Source organism: Podarcis melisellensis, assembly GCF_964234715.1.
Source record: "Podarcis melisellensis genome assembly, chromosome: 5".
NCBI classification, from domain to species: domain Eukaryota; kingdom Metazoa; phylum Chordata; class Lepidosauria; order Squamata; family Lacertidae; genus Podarcis; species Podarcis melisellensis.
In genome coordinates, this window is record NC_138537.1 from 25,937,973 (window position 1) to 25,954,794 (window position 16,822).

Below are 16,822 nucleotides of genomic sequence, written 5' to 3' on the forward strand. Positions count from 1 at the left end.
TTCATGGAGAGTTCAACACTGATGTTTACATATTATTTATCAGAAGCATAATCATACTGTCATAATATATTACCAGCACAAATACTTGGGACTAGCAGTATTAAGGCAGACATACAAAGGTATGTATTTTTTTCCAAGCAACATTCAGTCCATGCTGCCTTGCTTTGATTACAATGAAAAGTGGCTTAGCAAGAAGGAAGAACTTAAAGATTCTAGTGAAACAACAGGTTTTTGCCTTTCCCATCCTCTCATCTTACCCACCTACTGCTCTCCTTTTTGTCACCATTTCTTCACCAATTTTCAGAAGAGTATGGGAGGGAATAGTGGCAGCCCTAATCCTTCTCACTTGACTTTTGTTTCCATTGGCCTTAATTAACCTCTCCCTGGGCTCATAAAATATGTGATTATAATGTTTTAAAAGAAAGTCCCTTATTTACACACCAGGCAGGGGTTGGTTTTCTTCTTCTGTTTTTGTAACTCCTTGAAACCTGTTTCTTACCGCTTTGAATGCAATATTGTATGCACCGGTGGCCAATCCTGGTAATTTATCCCATATCTCTATTTCCCCCTTGAGTGGAATTGAATTATTCTAATACCATGTAATTGTTTTTCATTTCCTGTGTCTTACTTTGTTGTTGCTGTTCTGGTGGTGGTTGCTCACAGATGTTTCAGCTTGTGAAAAGGAGAGACCTTCTTCAGATGTGAAAGTCATTGTACCCACTCTGCACCGCTCAATACTTCATTAAGAAGTTGCAAAATGCAATTTGTTCCCTGTTTCTTTGGAACAGAAATACATTTCCAGTGCCCCTCTTCGATAATGAAAGTGTTCATAGAACCAAATATTAAATCCTAACCATGATATCCAGTGTGATGAAGTGGTTGTTATCCAGAAGTGGAGAGACCCAGGTTCAAATCCTGACAAAGTCATAAACAGCTCTCACTGGGTAAACTTTGACCAGCCACTGCCTCTCAGCCTAATCTATCTCACAGAGTTTTTATGACTATGAATTAGGGGTGGTGCATGTATTTTACCTCAAGCTCCTTGGAAAAACAAAGTAAGAATATCATTTTAAAAAACATCACTCAGATGCCATTCCGGAAAGCTACCCACTACCCAGGTGAAGAGAAGGCTATAGATAATTGATATGCCAGAATATTTACTCTTTGGTAAATGATTGGTAGGGATGGGGGACATGCTTTGTATGTCTAAAGCCTTGAATTCAATACATTGAGTCTTAGGTTACATAATATAAAGTAGTACAACTAGGAAATCTTTCTGAGTCTTTGGAGAACTGGTCCCAGTTAGAATATACTGCAATGGGCTTGATGGATGTATGGGCTGATTTGATATAAAGTGTGGGAATGTTCAGTGAGGCAGGAGAGGACATATTGTTTAATGATATCTTTCCTAACTTGCATTAGCAAGTTCTATGTCATAGCAGAGTTTAAACGTTCCCCTTTAAATGCACAGCAGTTTGCTTGTTGCAGGTTCATCTGAACCTTTCTGCATAAGATTCCTGGCAAGATCCCATCTTGTCCCTCTTAAAAAGAATATACACGACAATATTAGTAAAGTGAATATAAAAGTAGTTTACTCACATTCATTCAGTTCACAGTTAGATCCCTGAAGGTTACAAAAGGATATATATTTATGTTACAAAAGTATATATACATCTGGAACTATCCCATAAGGGAGTTAGACCCAAGTGACTGCAAACAGGCAGTCACTTCTGCTCACACATAGAGGAAAAAACAAAATGGAGAAGAGAGGAGCAAAAGAAGATGGTGTGCTCCTCATCTCCAGATTAGGCCACACACACTATTCACATGCAGAGGAAGTATTGTCCCAGCTCAGGAGGAAACAGGAAGTTTTCTCCTGACTGGTACAAAACATCTCCTAGCATGTCCATTCTAGGAATGTTGTACTTGACTGCTGTGTTTCACATCCCACATAAATCAGCTCTATAAATCCACAGAATGTTGGAGTATCCTGTGCATACCACCTTCAGGATTATGCCTGGACTCACTCCCAGGGCTGCCATTTGTGAAGCCCCTAAATGGGCCCTGAGAGAGAAACCAGCCACTGCCTTCCTCCAGAGAAGAATCTGATGATGAACTGCAGCCTGCTATAGCGGCATCAGTGAAAGTCAGTGGCAAGGTTCCTTTCAACGATTCCAATAGCTCTGGATTGCAGAAGAAAATAGCTATTTCAAACCATTGATGGTGGGTGGTCACCCACAGTAGTGCAGCTGCAACCTGTTGTGTGACCCAGCATTGGCGTAACTCAGAAGTCTCAAAGGGAAGCTTAGACACTTGCATTTTGAGATTGGTCTAATCTTCTGGAATGTAATAGAAGAAGTTTGTTTTTGAACCTACAAAAAATAATAGGGGGAAAATAGGGAGATTTAACTTATTGCATGCTGTGTTCCTACTGTAAAGATAATATGCGGTAATTTTTGTAACGACATTAACTCACTTCTAGCATTTTGTTAAATCCTTTCTCCTAATCTGGTTTTGCAATGATCAATGAATGTCTCTCCACAATCAAGCTATTCATATCCTCAAAGAATTCCAACATGTCAAACATGATCCTTGCCTTCCTGGAAAACTGATGAATGTCATTAATCAAGCTTTCATTTCCCAAATATTCCCACACTTGTCCCTGTGAAAATAGTACACAGAAATTTCTTTTCAGAGGTTGGAAGCGTTTTATTTTATTTTCCTGAATAACAAAAGTTTATTACAGGCATACAGGTTGTGGGGTTTTTTTTTGGACTTTTTCAATAACAAAGTTATGTTCCAGTCCTCAAGGATATCTTTTAAATTCAAGAAGCCCCAAAGAACCAACAACCACTTTATAAAACTTCCACTTCAAATTCATTTAGCACAGTGGGATGCCTGTTGTCTTAAGAGGACAATTTAGCAGTTTTTAAAACCCTTTAACAAATAACTGAAGGAGTACACAGGCACATTAAATTGTCCATTAATTAGTTATGAAAAAATAAAATGGATGAACCCCTTCAAGCTCTATGTAGCATTAAAAAAACACAAAAACCCAGCAACTTCACAGGTTACGATATACGTCCATATAAGGCCCTTTGTGCCAATATACCTATGCCTAGTCTGCAGCTAAGAATAGCAAGTAAATATAACGCAATGCCAGATTTTTAAGAATGTCAAAGATATGATAGACACTTCAGAGTTTGAGCCAAGGTTTTGGAACACAGTGTTAAGGCCCATGTGTATTAACTTTATAAAAAGATCTTCTGTCAAATTAGATGTGAGGCAATAGAAGCAATATTGGGGTAGGTAGGTGGATATATTTATTCTAGCTTTCAAGACATAGGATGATGTTTAACCTGAGGGCGGAGGGAAATACTTTACGTGTATGGAAAATGTGTAACATATATGGAAGATACTGGGGGTAAAACAATCCAATCCAGAGTCACTCTAGCAGAGAGGAAGGTGAGAGACACATTTTCCTTCCCCAGAGTGAGATCTTCCCCCTATCCCAATGGTCTTCCTCAATGATCCCAATGGGAAGGAAAATAATTATGGTAGCTCACCCTCCCCTCCCCCCCCAATTTAGGGGACATGTTGGAGGAACAGGAAATCGACCAGTGGCATGCACTTAGAAGACTTCATTTTCCTCCTCTCCATCAACAGAGCACCAAGATGGAGAAGGGATCATCATGGTCATTTATCAGCTGCAAGGAGGATATCATGGCTGGTAGGGCTCCTGCTCCAGCCCTGGATCTTCATCTTCACTCATGTAAGGGGAGATTCATTCTCTCCTTTAGCCCCCGGGATACTCTTCCAGGGCCCATAGAATTGCAGCCTAAATATTTCACAAATATTGCTACTGCTAAAGAGCAGTTGATATATGCAATGAACCAACCCTCATTCTAGGTAAAGGTAAAGGTACCCCTGATTGTTAGGTCCAGTCGTGGGCAACTCAGTTTACCTTCCCGCCGGAGCGGTACCTATTTATCTACTTGCACTTTGGTGTGCTTTCGAACTGCTAGGTTGGCAGGAGCAGGGACCGAGTAACGGGAGCTCACCCCGTCACTGGGATTCATACCGCCAACCTTCTGATCAGCAAGCCCTATATCTGTGGTTTAGACCACAGCGCCACCCAACTCTCTGTGTATATTCTACATAAGTATAATTACAGCAATAGTTATTTTAAGTTGCCTGATAGCTTTAACAGCACAATCTTAAAATGGTGTGTGCAAGTGAAATCTGAAGGCTGTAATATCACCTTATCTAATGCCCTACTGGCATGAGATGACAGGCAGAAAGTGATGATGCAGATCTGCATTCCAATGTCCCTTTTTCAGTTTTAAAATGTTTATGTGTTCCCTTCCAATTGGGAACAAGGAGGGCTCACACCTGAGTCATCAGTGATTACTGGACAACACCACTGGTACCAAATGGTCGGCCAGGTTGTTGAGGCAAGTACCTGTATGCACGCGTATTATACTTGTGCTGAGGAAACTGCCCTCTCTGTCAATATATAAAGCCATATAAACAACTTGAGATCAGATCAACCAAAAGACCACCTGCCCCAGTACACACCTGTAGGATCGCTTAGCTTGTGTGGGAAAATGTTACTCAGGACACTGCACTCGACATGAAACTATATTTGTAGTGACCCATCAAAATGTCTTAAGACTTGCTAAAATATGGTGTCTTCCACTATTACACAATCACAAAATGTGGTCTTATTTTGACAGTATGAAATCTTATTGATAAGGTTTTGTATCAGGGTTTCTTTTAAAAGGTTTTGCTGTGCTACGTGCAGAGAATGGAATGCAGAACTGATGATTGGATAGTTATCAGGAGGTAAGTTGTCTTCAGTTGTCTTCCAGTAACAAAGTAGTGCTTCTGAGATTAAAAAAAAAAAGACTTTAAAATGGTTTGAAAGATATCCTAAGCAATGCTGAAATCATCACCTAATCCAATGCATTCATATGGAAACAGACAGCTTCATGGTAGATTGAAGAGAATGACCTCAGCGGCTATAAATCAAAACTCAAGGCTGAGTTATGGCAACAAGGAAGCTGCAAAAACATCACTGTTCACCTGCTATACCTCAGCAAATATCTGGCAAAGATCGGGGGATATTAGCCTTGTTAAGCTTGTAGAGGATCATTTGTTTTCCTGATGCCTGGGTTGAAAGGAGAGTTGTTCAAGCAAGACAAATACATTTGATAGCCACCTGTTGTGAGAGAAGCCAAACACATCTTTAAAACATTTGAGGCAAGGGCCTTATTATTTTGCTGTTACCTCTGATGGCATGTGATGATTTAGGGTGCTTCTGCACAGTAACCTCTCAGTGCCTTGGCATGCAACCTGGTAAAATGAGAAGGCTTCATAGTGTCAACCATTTTCCGGGTACTGCGCATGGAATCCCAAGCCAGTGAACCCATCCCTAGTGCAGAAGTACAAAAAAAGAAATGGGTCTTCTTTAATGAGCAATGGACCTGTAGGAGTTGCATGTTATCTTCCTCCAGGCATGTACTGTACCATTCAAAGGGCAGGTGTTGACAAAAGCAGGTCTCATGGTGTCCTTCAGCATTTTTGACAAATTAACATTGCCCATTGCTGCTTTGTAGCAATGCTGGCACAGCTTAGATCCACAAGCAGCAGTTCTTCTCCAACCTGATGCCCTCCAGATATTTTTGACTACAGCTCTCCACATCCTTAACTATTGGCCATCCTGATAGGAACTTGGAGCACTACAAATTAGTCTCACTAATATTGAATTGTGGTTACAGATAGGTAGCCGTGTTGGTCTGCCATAGTCAAAACAAAACAAAAAAAAATTCCTTCCAGTAGCACCTTAAAGACCAACTAAGTTAGTTCTTGGTATGAGCTTTCGTGTGCATGCACACTTCTTCAGATACACAGATTGAATTGTGGTTTATTTATATAGTATCCCATGAGTTATAACATCATCAACAACATCTGGCGTGGTGTGACAGCACCCACCTGACACTGGTGTTGCTGCAGTTTACCTGGGCAGATCTGGGTCAGGTCGGGGGTGCGTGTGCCAAAGTACTGGCACTCCCATGTGTCTGCACACATTTTACCTCCCTGCCACCTGGCCCCAGCCCTGCTTAAGTAAGCTGTGGTGTTGGTACCAGTGTACACATAATTTCAGGCACATGCCGATACAGCAAGAATATAGAACTTACTGTCAAGTAAGTTCCTAGCCTCCTTAATCTTTCATAAACCTGCCTCCTATTCCAAACCCCAGTCAGTTTCCAAGCTTCTGAAGACAGTTGAGTAGATTGCATTTAGTTTAGACTTAAATATGTATAATATTAAGTGTTGATTAAGTGCTTTCTTGGGTAAGTACCACAAACACAATGACACTTACCACTGGTACTACTGTCATTATTTCTGTTGATGTTAATTACTCAAATGTCTCCAAGTAACTTATAGCACTGTTTCAAACACAAATTCTATACTATTACAGAACAACCACTCTGCTATAACATAAAACAGAACAACAAAAGTAGTTGTGCATAGGACTGGTCTTTAATGCTGAAGGAAAGTCCTAATAAACATAAAGGGAGTTAGTTCCAAATAAATTGAACAGTAAATCTTAGTACAGTGGTACCTCAGGTTAAGTACTTAATTCGTTCCGGAGGTTCGTACTTAACCTGAAACTGTTCTTAACCTGAAGCACCACTTTAGCTAATGGGGCCTCCTGCTGCTGCCGCACCGCCGGAGCTCGATTTCTGTTCTCATCCTGAAGCAAAGTTCTTAACCTGAAGCACTATTTCTGGGTTAGCGGAGTCTGTAACCTGAAGTGTATGTAACCTGAAGCATATGTAACCTGAGGTACCACTGTAATTTTTACCTGCCTACATTTTTTTGTCCTAGTTTAAGGTCTATTTGGAGCTGAATATATATTAACAAATATGCATAGTTTTTGAAACTTATCAGAATATTTGTGAATTACTTAGGTCTAATCAATTATATATTTTCACACAGGGAATTGTTAAAAATAGTAGGACTATAAGCCCATAGGTATTAAGTAAGTGCTTCTGTCATGTTAGAACAGTTGTAGTTAATATAGCCATAATCCCAACCACAGAAGCCTCTTAGGACATTTCTCACTTGGATTGCTTTGCTTTGTGGGTTTTAAAGATTCAAGCATTGGTTTGAAGCATTCAGAACTAATGTTAAAACAATGCTGTGAAATACTGCATCAAATATTTAGGTCTGAATGACTAATGTTACATGGTGTTATGTGTACTTTTATTTTTAGATGAAAATGAACACGACAGCTATGTCCATGTAGATCAAACAGATGTGCTGCTAAATAACTACAGATTGTTATTTTTTAAACATTTTTTTAAAATTTAAAAAACCCTTTATATCCCACCATTCCCAATTAAATATCCAAGGCTCCTCACATGTAGGGATAGAGGAAGGATATTCAGTTGAGTTCACATTTTAAGATGAACCTATTTAATTTGCACTTTCTGAAACAATACATGAACCAAAACGAAACTCAAATTTGCCACGCATTTCTCCAGCCATGTAATATATACATAGTGGTATAATGTGCACAGGGATACAAATACAAAAATAGCATACAAAAGGTGCATTATATTGAACAGGGCAAAATGTGAATATTAGGCAAAATTGCACATACACATGCATATATTCAGAGAAATCTGCACTGGAAATTGGTATGGCACTATGGAGAACTGAATATAAGATTGGAAAATGGGAAAGAGAGAGAAACTGGAATTGTCAGATTTTCCCATCCCTACTCAGAACAGAGTGTCAAAAAATTACAGTAAATCGCAATTCAGTAATCATATTTACTAATAGTGAACTTAGTTGTCCAAGTGCCCATCCTTATGTGGGAACTTATGAGGTTCCTTATGGAGGAGCCTCAAGGACTGCCGAAGTACAAAAGCACTTGAGGGAGGGGGATCCCAAAGGTGCTTGTGGTGCACCCAAAATAACCCAATGCGGACCAGGCATGCTTAGTGGATGTGGAATGCTGGATGGCTGGCTGTTGTAGGGGAAGGGAAAACCAGGGATGAGGGGAAATTGAATGAAGTATCCAGGCTGGAAGCCTGAACATGAGCATTCCACATGGCAACATTTTGTTGCATGTACTACTTATGGGGAATAATAACTTTAAAAAGTAAGAAAACAATAGCAGGGAAATTAGCATCAAACTAAGGATTCACATGCCAGGAGGTAGGCCAAATGTTTGTCTAAAAAGAAAGGTCCAGTATTCACATATGAGCAGAAGGCTATCCGAGAGGGAGCAAGGTGGACCTCCCTAGGTCGGGAGTTCCAGAACCTAGATACAGCCACAGATAAGACTTTCTCCCTCAGCTTAATGAAACAGATATCAAGTGTGGGCAGACTGCTCAAGATGGCAAGTGTAGAAGTTTTTAATACACCATCAGTTTCATATGGAGGAAGCTTCCTTGGTCCCAAGCAGTGCTGGATTTATGCATAAGCTAAACAAGCTATACCTTAGGGGCCCACTCTCTTGGCCCCCTCACAAAATATACTTCTTCTTCTTAATTATATTTCACAATTAATATACTTATTCTTAATTGTATTTCAGTTCCACAATTACTTTGAAAAAATACATATTTTGTTATGTGCAAATGGCTTTAGATACCTATTAGGTCCATAAATTACTATATAGCATATATCCAACACAAAAAACAGCGGCAATTTGTTGTTGACAAAAGACAGCTGGACATATAAAGGGCCCCATTACCTTCAGTAGCTTAGGGCCCTAGTCCCAAGTTACCTAGGGCTTGGAAACACACTTTGGAATTGGACCTGGAAACCAATCAAGGTACCTAGTGTAGCAGGGGAACCACATGTTATCAACTCTCCTGACTCTGGGGTCCCACAGTGCTATGAAGAGAACTTGGGTGAGCACAAGCTTCAGGGCACTGTTACCAGGGGATAAACTTTAGTAGCACCTCCTGTCACCTTGCCAACAACTATGATTTTCCCAGTAGTGATGTATGGAAGTGAGAGCTGGACCATAAAGAAGGCTGATCATCGAAGAATTGATGCTTTTGAATTATGGTGCTGGAGGAGACTCTTGAGAGTCCCATGGACTGCAACAAGATCAAACCTATCCATTATGAAGGAAATCAGCCCTGAGTGCTCACCGGAAGGACAGATCCTGAAGCTGAGGCTCCAATAATCTGGCCACCTCATGAGAAGAGAAGACTCCCTGGTAAAGACCCTGATGTTGAGAAAGATGGAGGGCACAAGGAGAAGGGGACGACAGAGGACGAGATGGTTGGACAGTGTTCTTGAAGCTACCAGCATGAGTTTGACCAAACTGCGGAAGGCAGTGGAAGACAGGAGTGCCTGGCGTGCTCTGGTCCATGGGGTCACGAAGACTAAACGACTAAACGACTAAACAACAACAACAAGCATCTCCTGTGCCCTTCTGGCTGGATGATATGACCCCAGATGATCTGATATGATTCTTGGACTTGTAGTTCCCCTCTCTCCAATAAACATTATGGGAACTCGATTAGGGCAGACATTTCGAGTGGAATTTAATGTCACCCTATGACAAATCTTCCATATGCACAAGCATTTCAGCTTGGCAGATTGAACAATCCCCTCCTTTCTACAACATGTTGTACTGGGGGTTCTCCTGACATAAACACCCAGCCAGCTTCAGGGTATGTGGAGGCCACAGGGGGAAGGAGAGAGAAGGAAAGCCCCATTGTGCAAGTGGAAGCCCTTATGAAATACTCATCAGTTCAAGGAATATTCTTCATAGCCACACTATCTCCTTCATAGAAACACTGTGAAAATCACAAACAAAATACGTAGCCATGGCCACCAGCCCAGGCCGCTTTAAAAGGGGATTAGACCAATTTATTCAGAGTAAGGCTATCAGTGACTACCAGTCATAATGGCTAGAATCCGTCCAGTATTAGAGCCAGCTATAACCAGCTGGGTTTGCCCCCAATTTTAACTAATAAAAAACTGTGTCTTCTCTATATCTGAAGCTTGGAAATTTGATTGGGGCAGGTACTCAGTGTTCCAGGTTGGGAGATTCAGGACCAATGGAGTCAACTCCTAGGGGTCGTGGGGGCTTCAGCCCCCACAATGAAATATTTGAGGGGGCCGGGCCCCCACAAAGTTGATAGGCATTACCATTCAGATGGTGTGTGTGCACTGCATTATGTGATTGATTCTGCGGGGCTGGGCTTACCTGGGTCCCCACAATATTTTATTCAAGTTGGCACCCCTGTTCAGGACAGTTAAAAGGAAGTATTCCTTCACATGCCTTGGAACAGCAATTGCTGGGAAGAAGAAGAAGAAGAAGAAGAAGAAGAAGAAGAAGAAGAAGAAGAAGAAGAAGAAGAAGAAGAAGAAGAAGAATAGTAGTTTGGATTTGATATCCCTCTTTATCACTACCTGAAGGAGTCTCAAAGTGGCTAACATTCCCCTTTTCCTTCCTCCCACACAACAAACACTCTGTGAGGTGAGTGGGGCTGAGAGACTTCAGAGAAGTGTGACTAGCTCAAGGTCACCCAGCAGCTGCATGTGGAGGAGCGGAGAGGCGAACCCGGTTCCCCAGATTACGAGACTACCGCTCTTAACCACTACACCACACTGGCTCTCTGGGAATCATGAGCAGGAGAGTGTAGCCATCTGGTTGACCACAGTGAGAATTAAATGTTGCACAAAGTAAGCCTTTGCAGTCCTCTTCTTATGTTCAGTACTGTCAACACCCAAGGTCCAATTCAACCCTATTTAAGGTGAAGAGAAGTTTTGGCTCAAAATGTCATTGCAACAAAAACTAATGTGTGTTTTTGACGAGCGTTAGACTCCCCCCCCCCCCGGAACACTAGACATCAATTAAGTGTGAGGGAGATTTCAGCAGCATCTGGAAGCTACTGCTTGTATTAAAGAATAAACCTTTCAGAGATATTATTCTCTTTGATGCTTCATAGTACAGGGATAAAATTATTATTTATAAAAAGAGGAAATGTAGATACCTTTGAATTGACAAGATGCCTGGCAGTAGTATAGAAAAGCACATGACATAAAAAAGGTTTTCTTTTAATGTTTCATACTTTGAACCTCATGAAGAAGGTCATAGAGATTTAATGGTGGTAAATTTGACTAGGTCTTTAATTTGAGCAAATTATTGTACAATATATATAAAAAGCAACGTCTGTACAATTAAAAAAAAATTCCCAGGACCATGCAGGCAATCATCTTCTGAAGATCCAAGCAGGTCATTAAGGGCTTCTAGCAAATATCCCCAAAATGTAATTTTCAGAAAAATAAATCTAGTCCAAAAAAGTTACTTCCCTAGATAAAGTCCTGACATCCTATCAACCGTGTTGCTATGACTCTCTGGGAAGTACTGTGGGATGGGTGAGGTGGCAGCAAGATCAGTATGGTGTAAATGTACCAGCTGGAGCCCTGTATTTTGATTTTCAGCCCCATCATGCCCAGCTTTGTCCTCTAACAAACCTTCCAAATATTCTGAACAGTGTCATGACTCCAGAGTCAGATTCACATATGCCATCATTGGATTCAGAGTAGAAATTGCCTTCAGAGACAGCCCTGGATTTCTATACAATCTCAGAAGTACTGGAGAGGAGCCTGTTGTGTTAGCATCTCTCCATACTGAGATGGTCATGTTGTCCTCTTCTGACTCTGAGGATTCCAATCCAGTAGCCCTAGATGAACCACAATCTTCCCTACCCTGTTATAGCAAGCTATGCTACTCTCATCACCCAGATGAAGCTACAGTCTTCTTTAAGGTTCAGAAAGGGATCATCTGGTGCTGAAGCAATAATTGATCTCTGCTCTTATGAAGTCTCTAACCTGAGCTCCACACCTTGCTGTTCAGGGTGGTTTCTGAATCTTTACCTTTTGCCTTGAACCAAGAGTCTGCTCTAAATTGTCTCACCTTGCTCTGGTTTGCCAGAACCATCACAATAACTTCAAAATCTTGCTTGAGCTGGAACTCCCATCCTGCTGAGGCCAGAACCAAACAAGCACACATGACTTGGGAGCACACAGATGAAATACTTCAGTGGATGGGATACAGCTTTTTTCAATTAGCTGGGCTTCTGTTTGTAACCAAGTCCTCTATCGCTCCTCCACCTAAAATAAATATGTACTCCACCTAAAATAAATATACCATAGACATAAACACCTTCTGAACGAGGATGCTCTGCTCGAACAGTTATCATGCCATGATCACAAAAATGAGAGAGAATATATTTATGTGCTATGTATTTGTGTGCTGTGTCTCTCTTTTCAAGTGAATCCCCACCCCCAATATATAAAAGCTTCATGTGTTGTACCTTTTTATAAGAGGCTGATCAAAGCAGTGAGCGTAATTTGCTTTACAAAGAGTTTGCATTAGCTGTACATGGACCTGTTTCTGCATTATGGTTTGTTTGTAGATATATTTTTGCATTGTTGTTAATTATTAAAGATAAAGTAATTGAATGTTTGTATCTAATATCAAAGGCACTATGTGGAAAAATGTGTTGAATGTTCTAAAATTTTAGGCAGAGAACAAAAAGAAAGTTTGTACTGCTATGTGGAGAGACAAGGAATATAATGTTTAATATATACACTTTAAAATGTTTGTTTAGCAGAGGACAAACAAACATAATTCATTTAAATTACTTTGACCTAGTTAGCCACAAAATATAATTTCCAGCTGTAGTTAATAAAGGTTAGACCTACTGAGGGATTTTATTTCTACACCAATGTATAACGCTTGTGGATTCCATGATAGACAATAGAAACACAATTAACAGGTACATTCTACCAGTTCAGCATATAGAGAACAACTTGAGCAATATTTATCCTACTAGTTCCTCACCTCAGTGTCCTAGATGACCTTGACATTGTTGCACACAACATTTACAATGCCGACATATGATTTAATCAGTCACTGCATGACAAACACTTTAAAAAATACCAACCTGATCTCATTATGCTTCAGAAATGTTAAATTTAAATCACAATCTATGGATTCCTCATAAAGTAACAAAACTTTTATTTGAGAGCTTAGTATGTAATTTTGTTTGTGTGGCAACTTCAAAGGAAGCCTGGATTATATAATCTCTCTCTATTGAGGCCGAAATGCTTTCACTTGAAAAATCAGTTATATATTTGTTACTTTAGATTTTATTTGAGAACTTTTTTAAAATTCCAGAACAAATTGAAACATATTATAATTTGCTTTCAAGTACTGTACTTGTAAAATGATGGCTTTGGCCAGGTCCTTTCTAGACAATTGTTTTATAGCTCAATAAAAAAAAAATTACATTATATTTTTACTTCACCAAATGAGCTCAAGGTTGCATACATGCTTCACTTCATAGGTGCCAACTCCCTAGGGCCCTGGGTGCCTGAGCACCCACAAAATTCCCCATGAAGGGCCAGGCACTCACAGAGCAATGCACTTCATGGCACTCATGGCCCCAGGCACTCGCAGTCATGGGGCCAAGCACATCTTCCCTCAAGACAGGACTTGCTGGGGTTTAACAGCTTCCACTGCCTCTAAAATCCAACCTGGTGAAAGGGTCAAGTAAGAAAAGCAGCGATCAAAATACTGTGTTCATGTTAAAGCCAAACTAGACCATACATGAAATGTATGACTGCAAGTCATGTATCTCTGCTTCCATTTTTAAAAAGAAAAATAGGGGGTTGTGAGGATAATCAGGATTGGGGCTGCAACGTTTTCAACTCTGATGCTATTTGTAACAATACATTGTTGCCAGGTGAAGACCTGGCTTTTAAAACCATTGCAACTATTTTATATTGACTGGTTGTTTTAATATTTGATGCATCCATTAATGATGGCTTTATTGAGTTTCACTTTGCGTCTTTGTTTTAATGCTATTTTGTGAAATGTTCTGAGCAGCAATCAGCAAATTGAAGGTTGGTACATACACCTTATAAAGAAGTATGTAAATTAAAAGCAAAGCAGGCACACAGATAACCGTGACTAACAGTGGAAGCCAAATCATGTCTATGCAGTAATAAGCCCCACTGAGTCTGGTGGGATGAACTTCTAGGTAAGGGAGTGTAAGATTGCGCCCTTAAGCTTTCTTCTGCTGAACTACCTTCCTGCCAGGCCTGAGTGGCAGGGACCACCTGTAAGTGTGAGAGTGTAGTACAGTCTCCTAATCTGAGCAGTGTTTGACCTTTCTGCAAAGTCTGCCAACAAGCATGTTAAACGTTATGATCCCCCCTGCTCCTAGTGATTTGGACATCTGCCTCTTAGGAGCAAGTCTAAAACCACCAACTCATTTTACACAGACCTCCACACACCTGTTAAACAGTAATAACTTAAATTTACCATCAACCTAAAGAGCTAAGCCGGATGCCAAGCAATGACCTAAAGGAGCAAGGCTTCAGATCTTGTTACCAATCCCTTGAGCCATCAGTTCCTCCTTGGTGGTTTCCTTGCTTCCCTGGAGAAATGCACATGTGCTAAATAAAGAAATCACGAAGTGTGAATGTGTTTAAATGCTTACATTTTGGAAAATATGTGCCAACCGACGTTAAGATTCTTTTAAAAAAAATCTACAAATTTAATTATATATGCATTTCCCACTATTAAAAATCAGATTGAAATATTTATCAGAATTTAGAATTTCAAATCTATAATATTGTATCCACGGTACTATTGACATGACAGTAATTTGTGTGAGGTGATATTTTATTTGGCCAAGCAGGGAGTATTTCAGTCAGAAACAGGCAGGGAGGGAAAACACACACACACAAAGGAGTAAAATGTGCAGCCATTTCCATTTTTGAAAGCTCTAACCACTGAAAGGATGGGAGAATAAATCAAGGTCTCTTTTCCCTTCTCTCCTTCAAAGAGGCCATCATCACTCCCAGGAGAAAACAGAGGAGCCTTTACTCCATGACTAGGCAATGTGGTGTCCTCCATAAATTGTTGGATTCCAGCTTCCAACCAGCACGGCCAGTGGTCAGGGTGATGGGTGCTGTAACAAAACCAGAGGGGTGCTATTTTGACTTCTAGCGACATACAGCAACATGTGTGTAATACCTGGCAAAAGCAAGCTCACACTTCCCATTGAGTTTGCGTACATTTTAAGGTACATATGTAAGAGGCTTGTTTAGAATCATATTTTAGGAATGATTCATGTTCTTATGTAGCTGTGTTGTTTTGTACTTTCTGCATGTTCCATGATCATATTATAAAGCAGTTGTGCCCTATGTTATAAATCAAGCACTGTTATTTTTGTTTTCAATGTGTTTCCTATCAATAAAGAAATCGGTGTGATGTGAACAAATATTTATTCTGAAATTGTGGCCCAGAGAAAAAACCACAGGTCTAAGGGATGAAAGGGAGGAGGTAATTGCGGAGAACACACAGTTATTTCACTGCACCTGAATGCAACACAATAATGATAAATGTTTTGGGGTTTAAAAGTCTTTGGTGGACATTCCTTTCTTTCCAAATTGAAAACGCAGAATGCTAGATTATTGTTTTTATAAGATATGATAAAAGGAGAGGTGAAACTAGATTATCATTTTTAAAAGATATGATAAAAGACAAGGTAAAACTGGGAAGCTCCCAATAGCCACTCACCAGGCTTCCATGCATGCACATTCAAATGAAAATACAACAAAAGAGAAAACAGAAATGTGAGCAGGGCAGAGTTGTTTGTCAACATGCTTTAGTGACAGATTTTCTTGCTGTTCAGCAATGGTTTTAATTCAGTGGCTAGCTGCTGTGAAAGAGATGAGATGCCAGAAGCAGGAACTCTATAAACCAGATTGAAAAAATTAATTATGACTAGAAATATGTGGCAAACAATTGTCTGGAAAATAAGCTGATTAGGTGCTGGAGCTCAGCAGTAGAGCACATGTTTGTGCATGGAAAGGGTCCCACGTTCAATACCTGGCATCTCCATGTAGGGCTGTGAAAGGTTCCTGTTGCCAGGTAACACTGGGCTAGATGGATCAATGGTCTGAACAGGTTTCTGTGTATTTCCATCTGTCTAGAACTGACAAACATATTGTGCACTTGGGTAGATATTCCTGAGTCCAGGATGTCTTCAGAGTTGTACTGTACGGTGATACCTTGGGTTACGAACTTAACTCATTCCGGAGGTCCGTTCTTAACCCGAAACCGTTCTTAATCTGAGGCACGCTTTCGCTAATAGGGCCTCCTACTGCCGCCACACCACTGGTGCGTGATTTCTGTTCTCATCCTGGGGCAAAGTTCTCAACCCGAGATACTACTTCTGGGTTAGCGGAGTTTGTAACCTGAAATGTTTGTAACCCGAAGCATTTGTAACTCGAGGTGCCACTGTACTTGATTATGCCTGATTACAGTATGTACATGTCATTGTCCAAGTTCAGAATAAAAAGAACAGTGTTAAGAAAGGTTATATGTGATGAAATGCTGGTACAAAAACATTTTCTACATGTATTGTTTTGGGTTCTGTTCTGGAGAAGAGGAGAGAGAGAGTCAGTTGAAAAAGTGAGGCTGCAATCCCACATCTCCTGCAATGCAACCCCAAGGAGCACTGTGGGACTTCTGTCATGGCCTAAGCATAAATAGGACTTGGGTGCATATCAACACTGTTGTGCAACAAAATTCACCATCCTGTTTATTTCTTATCTCCCTGCTTCTTGGTTATACCTAGTTAGGAGGCACCCTTGCAGGTAATACAGTGGTACCTCGGGTTAAGAACTTAATTCATTCTGGAGGTCTGTTCTTAACCTGAAACTGTTCTTAACCTGAGGTACCACTTTAGCTAATGGGGGC

General features: G+C 40.4%; 1 long non-coding RNA gene across 1 annotated transcript in view; it reads left to right on the forward strand.

Moving 5' to 3' along the window:
- The window catches only part of LOC309369993, a 250,309-nt gene extending 235,035 nt beyond the window's left edge, over window positions 1-15,274 (forward strand). Inside the window, exon 6 of the long non-coding RNA XR_014168320.1 lies at window positions 14,903-15,274. This is a non-coding gene — a long non-coding RNA (uncharacterized lncRNA). The remainder of the gene's footprint in view (window positions 1-14,902) is intronic.
- The last annotated feature ends 1,548 nt before the right edge of the window (window positions 15,275-16,822 follow it).